The sequence below is a fragment of the Nelusetta ayraudi genome, unplaced genomic scaffold (genome assembly GCF_046127955.1).
Source record: "Nelusetta ayraudi isolate G7.1 ecotype Tasmania unplaced genomic scaffold, CSIRO-AGI_Nayr_v1 ptg000048l, whole genome shotgun sequence".
Classification (NCBI taxonomy): domain Eukaryota; kingdom Metazoa; phylum Chordata; class Actinopteri; order Tetraodontiformes; family Monacanthidae; genus Nelusetta; species Nelusetta ayraudi.
Genome location: NW_027466098.1, coordinates 12,136,034 through 12,150,610, shown reverse-complemented (window position 1 = coordinate 12,150,610; position 14,577 = coordinate 12,136,034). Strand labels below are relative to the sequence as shown.

The window sequence follows — 14,577 nt, the reverse complement described above, 5'->3', positions numbered from 1 at the left end:
CTTCTCAGCCACGCTAGACAATCGGGCGGGTGGGCGGTTGGGAGGGGGCCGCGGCTCAGAAGCAGCTACTCGCCTGCTACTAGCATGCGGGCTCACTCCCGTACGCTTTGCGGCTGGTGAAACGATACGGAAAGGAGGGGTGGAGGGGGCGAGGGCGCGGCGCTCCTGCCGCTGCCTTGTTTGGAGCGGCGTGCAGATGGACGCCGACGCCGGCCACATGGCACGGCGGGCCACTAGCAGAACAGAGGGCTCGCGGGTAATTGAAGAACGATGTTCCGACGTTGCAGATTGGCAGCGAGAGAGGAGGGGAGGGCCAGGTGAAGGACAGGCATGCGTCACGTTTAATTTGTGTCATTTCAAGTGCCCAGAGGACATTGGTGCGCGTAAGAGCGATTCCAGCTGACGCTCACTGAGACCGATAATATATGTCAATGACGTAAAGGTGGCCTTTAAGAGAATCATAATCATAATTGCGCGTTACTACAGTTACAAGGAATTATCTACGCATCCTGACCATAGCTGTATTTCCTGCCTACGTGTGTTCACAGTGATCATAGAGATCCCATATCCATCATGCTCAGTGTCCACCACGAGGCTGGGGGATCATGGCTAGAAAAATGGCACTGTCGACTCGCTGCTCGGCACTCGGTGTTGAGGGTTGGACTTGGGGAAGGTTGGGCCACCTAATGATTCCTGAGTGCTGCTCCGCTGCTGCTCACCGCTCCCTCAGGGGAGAAGGGTTAAATGCCAGGACAAATGTTGCATCCTCAGGGATGTGACGATCAGTAGGTCCTTAACTTTAACTAAATGTGCACTCAAAGTGAAACCAGATGCATTAAAAAAAAAGAAAAAAGAAAAAAAAAATTTTTTAAGAAAAAGGTGAGCTATAAAAGGTAAGCAATAAAAAAAGGACTGGAGTTAATGTAGGTAGAATCCAAATTGGATCGTTCATGTACAATAAAATAAGGAGTATTCAATACTTTCCTTCAGACTGGAATGGAATGGATTAGATTAGAACATAAAATCTTTATTGTCATTGTTGCTGTGAAATTTGACTGTGCTCTTTTTGAACATGGACCCCCTGGTAGCGGAAACACAGAGTGGTTTGCAAGCCATTGCATAGTTTCACGGGACACAACGACAACAAACTGAGTCAAAATTTAACTCAAAGCTGCAAAAGTGTTTAATCCGACGCGTGCAAACTTTATCTGAACACAGCTACTTCTATAAAGCAGCCAACCTTCCACTGCAGGCCTATTTCAGATGCCACGCAGCCTCCCCTGAAGTCAGCATTCGCACTCGCTCGCTGGTGTTTCTGTGCCGCAGGAGGGTGATTCTTTCCTGTTTGACATGGATGAGGAGACGCCGCTCAGATAATTTTATACACCAGCGAGGAGATTTGAGGTTTCAGTGTGCCACCAGCAACCTGCGCGAGCGCAGACTGCCGTGAGACATTAATCAAAGGCAGGCAATCACCCCCTGGGTTTTATCCTGGGAGAGGGGACACCAACAGGCAGGATAAAACCAGCCATCAAAGCCGACGTGCACCGTAATTTTAGAGGTATGTATAGCCTTGCGGAAGGAAGTCATATAAATGTACATATTTTTCTGTCTGCTTGTAATCTACTACAGTATGTGTCTGGGGACAAAACAATGTAATGGGAATGCGCCGCTAACAAAAACAGTTGCTGCGTCCTTGACGAAGGCAGAAAACGTGCAAGTCGCACAACCAGCGTAGCTTTCTAAATCACAGCGAGATTGTTAAAGGTTTGTGTTCTGTGGAGAAAAAATTATTTTCAGTATTCAAACAGGCTCTCTCAGAACAGGCACACGCCTCGCTGAACCTTCACACATCACCTCTAATGGAGACGTGTACCGGGGAAGCGCATGCGTTTGTCTCAGTTGACTCAGTCAAGGCAGGGAAGCTCACTTGTTATTTGGGAGCGATCCGTTTATAGAATGCGTGGCGAAGGTGTAAAACCTTCGACTCTGAAGGAGCTATTTGCAGAATTCGGCTTATTAAGCTGGTGGGGAAAACAAAAATTCTTGCCCAAAGTACTGACACAACGTGCATGTTGTTCTGCTGGTCCTTATTTACTGGCTGGACCAGTCGTGTGCTTATGTTAAAGCCTATCAGTCTGTTCTTGCTACGCCCTATTACTGGATGCAGTGGTCCCCTCCTTCAGACAGCTTTTACAAAAACAAAATTTAAGACTACGGTGCTAGCGAAATGCTAATCAAAACACAACCTGCTAAAGTGGTTGCCTAAACTACACAAAAAACATTGAAGTAAACCAAGTAAAATCTCTTCAGTACTTCTCTGTTCAATATTGTTCACAAAACGGCAAAGGTACCAAGTGCTGGGGACCAACTTTGATGCACTGTTGCACCGAAGAAAATGCTCTGATCCAATCTAATATTTGGTGCCAAATTCCGACGTCCAAGAAAGTAAATCTTAGCATCTGTGAGCCAAAAAAAAATTTGGCATACGTGTGTCAAGCTCTTAATTTGCTGGCAATTGGCTTTCTTATTTTAGAAGTGTGAACTAAAGACGTTCAAACTTATTTGCATTAGAGATAAAATTAGCGCCACGCCAAAAAAGTCGAAAGTGCGGCTCCACTTCATGAAGGTGGATGAAAATACGCCAAAGTTCCAACATTTGACCTGAGGATTTAACGGCAAAAGACGGAAACACAACAGGCTTCATTTTCGAGTAAATCCTGATTCGGACCACCAGTATAATGGAAAAAAAAAGCTTTGGGCGTTAATTCAAATGTATTTTGTTTGTTGTTCAAATTGGTTTTTCAAATATCTGGTATAAATAAAAATGATATCGTTCGGGTACTGTTTTCTTGTTTTTTTGTAATGCTACAGAGCTGCACAGGGTTTGTTTTGGTGTAAATGCAGTGCAAGCCTACAGTTTTCCGTGTCATTTTTTAAAAAAATTTTAATCTTTTTATTTTTTATGTACGTGGCTCCTTTAGCAGTTTGCATCTTTTTGGATTCTACTGTCTCAAGAAAGTAGGACAACGTCTATTTTCAACAGAACAAGCTCTTGGCTTTGCGCGTCTCTTATCCGATGCTCGGGGAGAGACACTCGTTAATGTTTGCAAACAACGCGCTATTCTCCAACACGGCTCCGCACGGAAAACCGAGCTCCCTTTTTTTTTCTTGTCACTAATAAGGATCCTCAGGGCGGGGAAGGCTGCACCTCCAAGTGTCATTAGCCATGCAACTGAATTTTTAATCGGGCCACGCCGCTCGGAGGAGCGCCTCGGAGGATTTCAGACAATGGCCTCCCAGCTGCACCGCGTACTTTGAGAAAACAAACAGTGCAAAGGAGGGAGGGGGGGGGGAGAGAAAAATATGATGTATAAAGAAATCAATAGAGTGAGTCAGCTGCGTGTCGAGATGAGGCTGTTTAAATGACTCAGACTGGAATGTGTCTGCCAGAACCTGAGAGCATCTGTAGCAACAAAACGATGTTTGAGTGAAACAGAGAGGCAGGAAAAGACGGAGGAGCGGCAAGACGCCGAGTGGCACAACTCCCCAGGAGCCGTACATCCTTTGTATCTGAGTTGCGCACGCACACACGCACGCGCACGAATGCTCGCGCACGCAGGTGCCTTTGATTTGACCACATCCCCCCCCCCCACTGTTGCGTGGAACAGCTTCAAATTCACAAAGACCTTGTTATTTTCGGAGAGGCGGATGACAGAGCGTGTTTCCAACCCCGCCTCCGGATGATTACAGCGCCGGTAACGAGAAAACCCGAGCGGCGGAGATGATATCGCAAGGAGGAGGCAGCGACGTGCGCCGCCGCCAAAGCCTCGGGAGCGGCACCGGCAGCAGCCCCGACGGACGCCGCCCGTCGTCGACTTCAACGTTTTCCCGGAAAGCGAGACTGCGAGGCTCAGATTACGTTGACGATGTGACGGTGATACACAAGGGAGGCGGGGTGGGAGCAGAGGGGGGTGGAATTTTTTTAGCACCTTGGGGTTAATAACTTGACCTCTGCCGCCTCCGCCGCCCTGATGCCTGATTAAAAACATGTATTTGCCGAACGCTTACAAAAAGCGGGGGGCGGCTTTCCAGGAATCCTTTGGTTAAAACAGGAACTGCTGTCCAATGTCACGTCCGAGATTAAAGGGACAGACCAACAAAAAACTGGTTATCTTTTATTGAAAAAAACAAAAAAAACAACCTTTGGTAGAACGTCCCTTTTAATCGCATTTGAAAGAATGACGCGATAAAGACTTCACTCAGTGAATCATCTCCGCCCAAGATGCTTTTATGCTGTGGCTGCCGGATGACTGTTTCACTCTCTCTCTCTCTCATGGACGATTCATGTAATTACGCCACTTTATTTAAAGGTAGGACTGGATGTCTCTGCCTCGCCGAGGACAAAATATGCAAACACATGCCTGACTCTGGGCTGTTTTACATGACGCGTGCTGCAGGGAGAGGCGGAACACCGAAGGGGACCCCACTTGTGTTCCATTCCGAGGCACAATCTGGCTTATTAGCATTGCCCGGCCATTCCCTTTGAACCGGGTGGGCGGGGGGGACAAGCGGGAGCCATCGTGGTTCTTTGTTCTCAGCATTGCGCGGAGGCCGCCTGACCGCAGGAAACCCCCGCGGGTCCTGTCCTTGGAGGGTCCGGCCTGGCAGAACAGCTTCAGCCTTTAACCCTTTCGGGTCGCTGTGCGCTGCCCGGCCCCGACTCCCTCCCATCGAGAAGAACCCAGACCTTTCCCCACAGAGGCCCGACATCAGCAAACTGCACTCCCGCTAGATGTGGTGCAGTGCAGTGACATTTTTCGGATGCAGACCGGCTACGAGCAGAGCAAAGCAGATGGATGTTGCCGAGGAAACAGGTAGCGAGTGCATTTCAAATGCACACAATTATTCTCGGCCGAGTGCCCTCCAAAGACGCGACACAGATCATTAACTCCATCCTCTGGTGGACTGGGTTTTAATTAATAGTTCCACGCCACCTATATAACACGCAGGCTGACACGTGAAAGTGGGTGTGCGGGGCCTTTTCACAGCGTTTTATGGCATATTCCACTTCTGTTATGTGCGGTTAATCAGACCATAACTCTGGATAGAACCTCTCTTGTGTCACACACGGGTCAACAAACAAACTTGCCGCAAAATGTCAGGAGAAATGTGTGCAACTTCTTGGTTATAAATCGTCCAACACCGGAGAGCCTGTTCATTTCCCCATTTGAGGGAGTATTTGTGGGTTGAGCAGTGGAGCTGAGTGAGCCGGTCGCCTCCTCGAGAAATTCGGCTGATCTTCTCAGCCAAAACCAACCGGCTTATTGTGCTACTGACTCTTAACGGGCCGTTTGAATGATTGGAGTCCGAGGGAACGACGCATATTGGCAGTTTAACGTTTCCTTTATTTGACAAACACGAGCCTCAGTGGTGTGTTGAGGTACCACACACAGGGAAAGAAAGCCTGGCACGTCCTCCACACACCAGGCTACACGCCCAAGCTGATCCCAGTGGAGGTTCGGACCGCTGGGGGGGGTCTTTGCGTCCCCTCCCCTTCCAAAATCCAGGGGTAGTCTCGGATAAAACCCTATTTTTAACATCTGAGTCCCAGACTGTGGAGATGTGGGATTTGCACTGGTTGCAGAATCTCATCTTAATATCTTGCTGCATTCAATCAGGCAACTGATCTTTAGCACCTTGCGCTACCCGAAGAGTCACAGCAACGGCAGGAACACTGAGCTGCTGCTCCCACAAATGAATGATCCCTACTTAGGCGCAACCGTTTTGAAGGGAAATGCACAGGCTTTTCCAGCAGTATAGGATTTTAATGCAACCTCAATGTGAACAGACATGTTAGCCGTGTCAGACTTAACTCACCTGCTGCACGGTGCATCTTGCTTTTGTCATCATTGTCATATCAACTTGCGCACTGCACAGCACACACATTGCAGAGGCCAGCATTCACTGCAACGAGTTCAGTTGGATTGCAATATGCACATCTCAAGGGGAACTGCCTGCTATCTCTCATGGAGAGTGAGATTAGTTAAGAGACCTTAACAATAAAAAAGTATTGTTTGTTTGAACAAAACAAAGAGCAGAAAACACATTTAGGGGGTATTGAAACATTCCCTGTAACTAAATTGTTTCAGTGTCAATATAGCAGCTGCAGCAGGGTGGGTTTCTCTCAATAAAACAATGCTTCTGGAATGGAAACGACCATTCTTGTTTGTCAATAGCTGCAGTCAGCTCACTTTCTGGGCTCTAGTAGACTACCAAGCAAAGGCATACTACGGTGTTATTAAGCATTTTGGCGCTCATCACAAGTCATATCGCCAATGTTCAATTTGCACTCATATCGCATGTTTTTCCCCAATATTGCGCAGCGCCACTCCGGTTTGACAGTCATCATCACCACGTGAAGGTGGAATGGCTGGTGAAGCACATGGTGCAAAACACATTAACGACTAACACTTCAATATAAAGACATCAGCAACAAAATCCAACCATCAACACTCACATGGACATCCGTGTCCACTTCCTGTTTACTTTTATGGCGAGCAACATCAGCGTTAGTATTGTGGGTCAATTCACACCAAAGTCAAATGTGGGCCACATTGGGATAATAATGTGAACAGCCACATATATTGACATGAATATTGAGATCCGGGAATGAAAAACGAGGGCGTCACGTTGTGAACGCAGCCTTGGTTTAGCAGGCGGCACAGACACCGTGAGGGACAGCTCCATTAGCGCTGAAAATTACTGGTGTGACTCAAGCAGGTCAAAATCACCTGACACGCTGGCAAGCACGGCTTCAGCTCCAGAATTTTGGGAGGCAGCGCGCAGTTTTAGACGCCAGTCAGAGCAACACGCATAAAGTTGTCATGTCCACTGAAAACGCATCGGGTTTGAGCACATTACTAAATCCAATCCAATTGTCAAATAAGGGACACGTAGATGGAGAAAGAGACAAAGTTTCCTCATAAGTCTGACAAGATAAACCTTTTTAAAATTACAGAGAATTGAATTTTAAGAAGCGGAGCTGTGATCATCAGACTTCACAAAGTAGGCAAGAATTGTGTCCGGCAGTTAAACTCGTGAATTGATTTAAAATTATTATTCATGCATACCAGAATCCCCATTAAAGAAAAGGAATATTTTAGCCGTATAATATGGTAATCAACCGGACTTTTTGTTTTTTTCCTGCGTTGGAAAGATGTTTCAGAAATGTGCAGTAAACCATGTTTTTAGGGTATTTTAACCCCAATGGTGGTGGTTTTCACACACACACACACACACACACACACTCACTCACACACACAAACTCACACAATTAAATATTTATACATTTATACTATGCATCAGTTTACATATTAATATTGCATCCTACACCACTGGACAATTTGCTCATTTCGCTTTTCGATGACGTCCCGAGAAACTTCATTAAACCTGGGCAGGTTCATCCGCACGGTGCTAAATCTTCCGAGGGTGTCAACAAGAGTGCGAGGACAAGGACGACACCGCCATACCTGAGGAGCTACCGCGCTCAACGTGAATGCTAAAGTGCCGCCCCACAAATTGCGCAGTTAGATGCGCATATTATCTATTATCAGCCATAAAGCCGCTGATGTATGCACATAAATTTACCACTAACATCCGTTGTGAAATATTTATCCGCCCCGCACTGGCAAACTATTTGTAAGCCTAGCAGACATGTCGTCTTTGACATGTTGTTTACGCAGTCTATTTCTTAGACAGACAGTCTGTGCATAATAACCATATGGTCTCCTCCCTCTGTTTAGCCTCTGTCTTTAGCTGCGCACCAAATGGAGTGTTGGGGAGGAGAGTGCACGAGCGTGCTAAGAGCATCTGGAAAACCTGACTCTGATCCCGTGTCTGCATAAATGTCTGGCTAATACATTCCATTCTGACGGCAATGGCCCCGCCCTCGTGGCTGTTCCGACAAACACTGCCCAAGAGGAGGAGAGGAAGAAATACATCTACCCAGATTGACCTATTTTCACTGGAGAACACCTGCAGTTCCTCAAGTGCTTCCTCAAAGGAGAGGAAAAAAATAATCCCAGCGGTGGATCTCCAATCAGCTGACACTGTTACCGCATTGTTTGCACCATTCAGTTGCAATACACTTGCGCGCACGTGTGCGAGAGGCGTGGCCAAAAGGACAGACTCACCAAGTTACCAGGTCCTGGTCTCCATAGCACGTTTCACATCAGCATCCAAGTCAGACGGCAGTCGAAGGAGTTGAGAGCTGCGGCCGGAAACTCCAGGCAGTGTCACAGGAGGGCGCCACCTAGAGGATGAGACGCGGCGTTAGCTGCTCAGTCAAACTCTCTGGCGGGAACTCCACTCCACTCCACTTTGGGGATGTTTATCGCCTCCTTCCAGGCGGCACTCTGGTCGAGGCGGCGACATTCCTCGACGCACGGAAGAAGAAGTCATACATTCATAATCTCGTTGAATGAACTTGCTCCCCCCCCCCCCGGCTTGGCAGCCTCGGGTGAGATATGAGCGCTGATCTGATTATGAAACAACAGGAAAGAGGCGTGAGCAGCAGGCGGAGGCACCGCGGAGAGAAAAAAAATAGGAAATAAATGAGAAAAGAAAAACAGAGCGGGAGATGCCACGACGATGAATGTGTGGCCTGCCATTAATATTTCACTGCATCATCGCAGCTAAAGGAGAACAAAGTGTAAAGGGGGCGCGGGGATGAAAAATTTAGCATATTTTGACACGGTTTCGGAATTTATCGTGGGCGAAAAAATACAAAGCGGGTCTCCCGCGCTTGCGATGAGATAAGTGTCTGGGGGGGGGGAAATAAAGCGTCCCAAGTAATAGCTGCTCGCGTCGATATACAGCTACCTGACTTATTTTTGTAGCTTTTTTTTTTTTTTTTTTTTGCTCCAACAGGAGAGAAGGTGACTTGCCAAGGTCGAGAGCCCTCAGTTTCTCACTTGTCTCGTAAAATTCAAAACAAGCTACATGATCCGAAGTGCCTGGAGGACAGCGGCACGCAACCCGGGAGAGATTAGCATATCGCTCGCGTTTTGTCTGCGGAGAGCCGTCATGCATTCAGAAACACCGTTCCCCACTCAGCCGCACTCACTCCCCCTCTCGCAGCCATACAGTACGCACATTTGTATGCAGAGCGGGGGCCTTCGGGCTTGTCACCTCCAGGTATTCATCCGGCCTATGAAGAATTTATGACGCAAGATTTTGCTTTTTGATATGTCACTCCGGCCCTTTCGCAACTCATCCCGCCGTCGCCGCAGCCGTGTCAAAGTTTAAGAAAAGAGGGGGATGGAAGCGGAGCGGGAGTGCCGCTGTCTTGAGTTTTCGGTCTGTCTTTTCACAGGAAGTCGTGCTGCACATATTAAACGCGCTCGCTGCTCTCACACCCCGGCCAGCGAAACAATGGGAGGTGCGACTCCAGCCGGCTGGGCGCTGCATTAAGCACATCTGATTCCTCGCGCAGCCCTCCGCCCACCCACAAGGGTCTGGAAATGGATTTTTTCTTTCAGTTTTATCTTGATTTCCAAGAGTCAGAATCATCACCTGGCCCAGCGTGATAAGGCCGAGGGCAGCCCGGGACAGGGCCGTCTCACTCAGTCTCCATTAAGGCTCACTTACGCCTCGTCAACCGATTGATTTTCCCCACTCCATTTTTCTCTGACTGCAACACAGTTGCACCTTCTATTTTTGCCTCTTTTTTTAATTAGAACAAAAAAAATAAATACACATACACACAGAGAGAGAGAGGGAAAGAAGCGGGAAGAAAAAAAAAATCCCCCAGCACCTTGAAACTTTTGCCAAAGGAAACGCTCCATCAAGTCATCATCCTTCACAGCGACTCCCCTCCATCCTCAAACGAGACGTAGAGTTCGGCGGGCGCTCCTCCTCCCGCGCTGCCAGCAGCTTTGTTACCTAAAATACTTGAACAGGGGCTTACGAGGCCTCCCTATTTACCTCGCTGTGATTGCATTCTGTCTGTCAATCCACGCTGAAAGGGCCGCTGTGGTTCCCTTCACACACGACGGCAGGGAGCCAGCTGAGGTTTTGGTTTCAGCCAAAAAAACAAAACCGACTCCTCCTTATTAAGAAAACAAATCAGAAAACTTTTTGTTTCAAACTGTAGCAGTTTGGGGATGGGAATGAAGATCCCGCTCCACTCGGGAACCGCTTGCGACGCGCTCGATCCGGTGACATCAATAGCCTTTAATGCTCAGCGATTCCCTTAATGATGCTTCGCCCCTGCATACACTGCAAAACTGTAACGTCGTGCTCCAGCAAGGGGCAAGTAAGCGGGTTCGATAGCGAAGGAGTCGAGGGAGCAATCGCGGCCGAGTTCCACGGTCTCCGAAGGCGGAAACGATCCAAAGTGTTGCTTAACTGTACGGAAAAAGTGATGCAAACGCTGCGACGCGCAACGTCGGCCGCGCCAGGAAACTGACACGATGAATCTCCTGATGTTGTTTCCATGGACAACCCACAGGGCTTTGTAATACTCATTCAATTAACTCCCTCAATGCCTTCAAAGAACTCCAAGCAGAAGAAAAGTCCAACTTTTACTTTTATATTAAACCTGACCAGGAATAGTGACTCAGCCATAAAGAAGAAGCAGAAAAAGCCTGTAAACAAAGGAGTAAATATGCTGTTTTTTTGAAGATGTGCAGTCTTTGTGGATAATTAGTTGAGCTAAGTCGATTCTTCAACCCAGGATTAAGTTAAAAAAGATTAGGATATGAGACCACAAGAAGGATTTCCTTGAGGACTTCCTGAAATAAAAACAACTCGTCGCCAAGTCAGCAAATAGCGGGGTATCGGAACAATGTTGATTTATCTGAGATTGGAATAACAGAATTCATTTTGCAGCGTGTTGTTTTCTTTTTCTTTTTACCCGAGCACCCAAGATAATAGAGTACATATAGGGAACAATGTCGAGGTTATCTGGAAGAGGGGAGATTATTTCTGTCTTCAATATCAGCTCCGCGGAAGCTGCGGAGGAAACCTGGGCGAGAGCCCCGCGGGCGTCTCATTACATCAAATCCTGCGGACCATCTACAGCGAGCCAAAAAAGAAAAGAAAAAAAAAAAGCCTCGGCGCCCCAATCAATCAATTATGGATTTGAGCGAGTGCATTCATATTGGATGGTGGTTCTCCTCTTCGTGCCATATTCCCCGAGAGCGGACAAAAAAAATGACGGCAATACCCGAGCAGAAAAAGTGGCCACCATCAGCTTAAAGTCGGAGCGGGTGGGCGAAAAAAGAGCAAAAAAATAAAACAGACATTAATACCGCAGAGGGAGCGCAAGGAGTTTTTTGTGTATTCATCTCAAACTTTAATTATTTTCAAATTAAGAAAAGCATGTCGAGGCTTCCGCTGGAATTGGATTTTTTTTTTTCCTGCAAGTTTCTGCCATTCCCCCCCCGCCACCCGTGCTGCAGTGATGACGACGCTAGAGATGAAGATAAAGCAGCCGCAGCTGTAACATGCCAGCCGAGATGTTCTCAATGTCGCCATGACTCAGCAGCGGAGAGTCGCAGGCTTTCGGCGAAGTAAAATAAAAATGAGTTTTAAAAAAAAAAGAAAAAAAAAAGAAAGAAGAGTCCTCACTGCAGGTACAGCGCGTCCTCGCCGTGGTCGCTCCTAAAAAAAGAAAACACTGACCGCTCGCCTCCTCCGACCGCGCCCCGCCGCGTAATTTACTCCCGGCATCAGCACTTTGGCAAGCGGGCTTGATTTATGGACGGGATCGCGCTCGCCACGTGGCAAGGAATCAATCAAGGCAGCTGCGGATATTCATGGCTTTTTTCTTCCTTTTTTTTTCGGCAGCCGCGTTGCCACATTCCAAACCCAATTACAGCGACGTAATGAGCTGCGCAAGCGGCGCCGGGTCCCCCGAAAATGTTGAACACGTCGGGAACATGCCCGCGAAGTGCGCGCGCCCTAATGAGTTTAAATACATCAAGAATATTCACGGGGTCAGTCGGTGCAGTTTGAGCAGCACCTGCGTCCCGGCGAGCTCAACCTCGGCCTTTTACGAGGGAAAAGACACAAACTGATTTGCGGAAAAATTGCTTGTAGGGGCGCTTTGCTTTTTATTAGCCTCCCAGCACCTTTGGCACGACAGGTCGGGGGGAAGATGAATGGTTCGTGTGCGCTCCCGAAGCTAATCGATACTCATGAATGTAGCACGGCTAGAGGGCAAAGTTGCCGAAAAAAGGAGGCCCGAGAAGCAAGCAAGCAAGCAAGCGGGCGGGCGGCAGCCTCGGCTGATAGAAAAAACACCTACAAGGGAAAAGAATTTGCCCGAGAACGTCAATCGGTCATTTTGACACGGCTTTAGCCGCGGCCGTGCATTACATTGCATTACAGGGGAAAGAAAAGGGTAATCTAGTGAGTGTGGCAAGTTCTGCTGAAAGTAAACTAACGTTTTGCATTAGCAAGAGCTCAGGTGGATGCAGTTCTGTCCAGGAGGCTATTTCACTGCAGATTATTCAGCTGAAACAAAGTGTTGACACCACTGTTCTGGATCTTTTCTTATGTTGTTCATCTGTTGCATATTTTTTCGGAATTGATTTGATTTTCTTGTCATATAGCGACCGCAAGATTACATTTTAAAGGTTAACTGTGTAATATTTTGAGAATTTTGAAGAAGAAAGAGAGAGTCTTTTATTCTGCGTGACCTTTGGTGGCCTGCGCTCACAAACCTGGATGCCTCATCCACTTTCTTCTTCATTGGTTTATGTGAGGACGCGAGTGTTAACCCTAAATACGAAACAAGCTATCAGGCGGGCAGGATTGTCCACACCTTAATAATATTGTGGCGCAAGACGGCAGCTAACTAGGAGCAAGACCCTTACATTTCCATTTTGAGTGAACTCCCCCTTTAACTTTGCTCGTTAAAACGCAAACACAAGATTGCACAGCACTACAGTAGACCCAGCTAGCGCCGCTAGCGCCTGGCTACAGTCACTCATGTTGATAATCACGTTGCTCGATGCAACGGTGGATAATGTGCTGCAAAGTGTTTCTCTGAAGTTTTTTTTTTTCTTTAAACCCCTCTTGCCACCCTCCTAACCCACCTAACGTCATCTCAGCATTAGCATCCGGAAGAATTAGACGGGCAATTTAACCGGTTCGTAATTTTGTCATCGTGCCAGCACGAGTCACATCAACGGAGCCCCGGAAAACACGACGAACGCGGTAACGAGAGATTGTTACCAACAGACTGTCTGGACCTGAAGCGATCGCTCGTCAAAACACTACTTTCATGTCGTGCGCAGGGGTTGCGTTCAAGATTTGCTCCGCCGACGTTAACGTAACCGACATCATTAACCCAGTTTGCGCGCGTTAGCATGAAGATTACAGGGGCTTAGCATGACACACACATTAGCGCAAAACGGGCCTTTGAGCGGGGTTTTAAGAGCAACGGAGCTCCTGCGATTAACTGAGCCTTTAAAAAAAAAAAGAAAAAACACTGACAACTCCAATTAAATCTTTGCACCTTTGCTTGCAATTTCCTCAGGATTAAGTGGACAGATTTGGAAGCTGAAGCAAAGGGAAGGAAAACGTTTGTAGCATTTGTCTTAGGATCGCCTCCCCGTCTCTAGCAAAGTGGGTGGACAAAACCGTTTTACAGAAGTCCCCCCAGCGTGAGCGCAATTTGCTAAATGAATGTGACAACTTGTCTGTAAACAAGAGCGGGACTCAGCCATGAATCACTCTGGCCGGCCAGATATTTTCCCTCGCTCACCATCTGCAAAATGATGTCGGAGTTTTTGCCCGAATGCTGCCAGATCTGTCACTTTTGACAAGTTGCGGAGGTGGCGGCGGCGCAGAAAAAAAACATTTAAAAAAAATCTAATAAAAACAACAACCCGAGACCCTTCTTTTGCTTCTGGATTTTTTTTTTTTTCGTCCGAGAGGAACGGCTCAATGGTTTCCCCCTCAGATCTTTATTCAAACGAATAAATACGGCTATGACCCGGCGGGCCCCGATGGCACAAGCTGTAGGACAACACGGGCGCTCGCAGAGCAGCTGGCGCAGCCGTTTCCCCAGTTCCGCCCAGATGTCGCCAAACAACAGATTAGGCCGTAACTTATGGAAAAATTCTAGGTTTGTGCCAAGACATTTGAAGGCAACGTGATGATCTGCGCCCAGTTGGCGCAACATCTGTAGTCATTAATTGCATGAATAGATTGTTCAAAATGACTCGTCCCCGAGGTTTGGACCGGGGCAGTTTCAGCATTATGAACATTGATGACGCCTTGAACACTCGGTCAGAACAGTTCAGCCGCACCTCTGACACCTTAAAAACTCCATCTGACGCCGAGGAAAACTGTGGCTCTGAGTTGACTCCAGTTTATTTTTTGGCTCTCAGCAAAAAAGTGTGATTTAATACAGCTTTCTTTATTCCCTTAAATTACTTTTCGATGGGTATCGAAAGGCGGTATGTTTTTTTTTTTCTCCACTAAATTTCTCTGCCCCTTCAAGAAAAATAGCTCTCAAGTATTCAGCTCACACCTGGTCCAACCATGCAGATGACACAGCGC

The 14,577-nt window shown here is 47.5% G+C and overlaps 1 long non-coding RNA gene across 1 annotated transcript in view; it reads right to left on the bottom strand.

Annotated features, from left to right (window-relative positions):
* Positions 1 to 8,194: 8,194 nt before the first annotated feature.
* The window catches only part of LOC142895390 (uncharacterized), an 81,274-nt gene continuing 74,891 nt past the window's right edge, over positions 8,195 to 14,577 (bottom strand). Inside the window, exon 3 of the long non-coding RNA XR_012928210.1 lies at positions 8,195 to 8,314. This is a non-coding gene — a long non-coding RNA (uncharacterized LOC142895390). The remainder of the gene's footprint in view (positions 8,315 to 14,577) is intronic.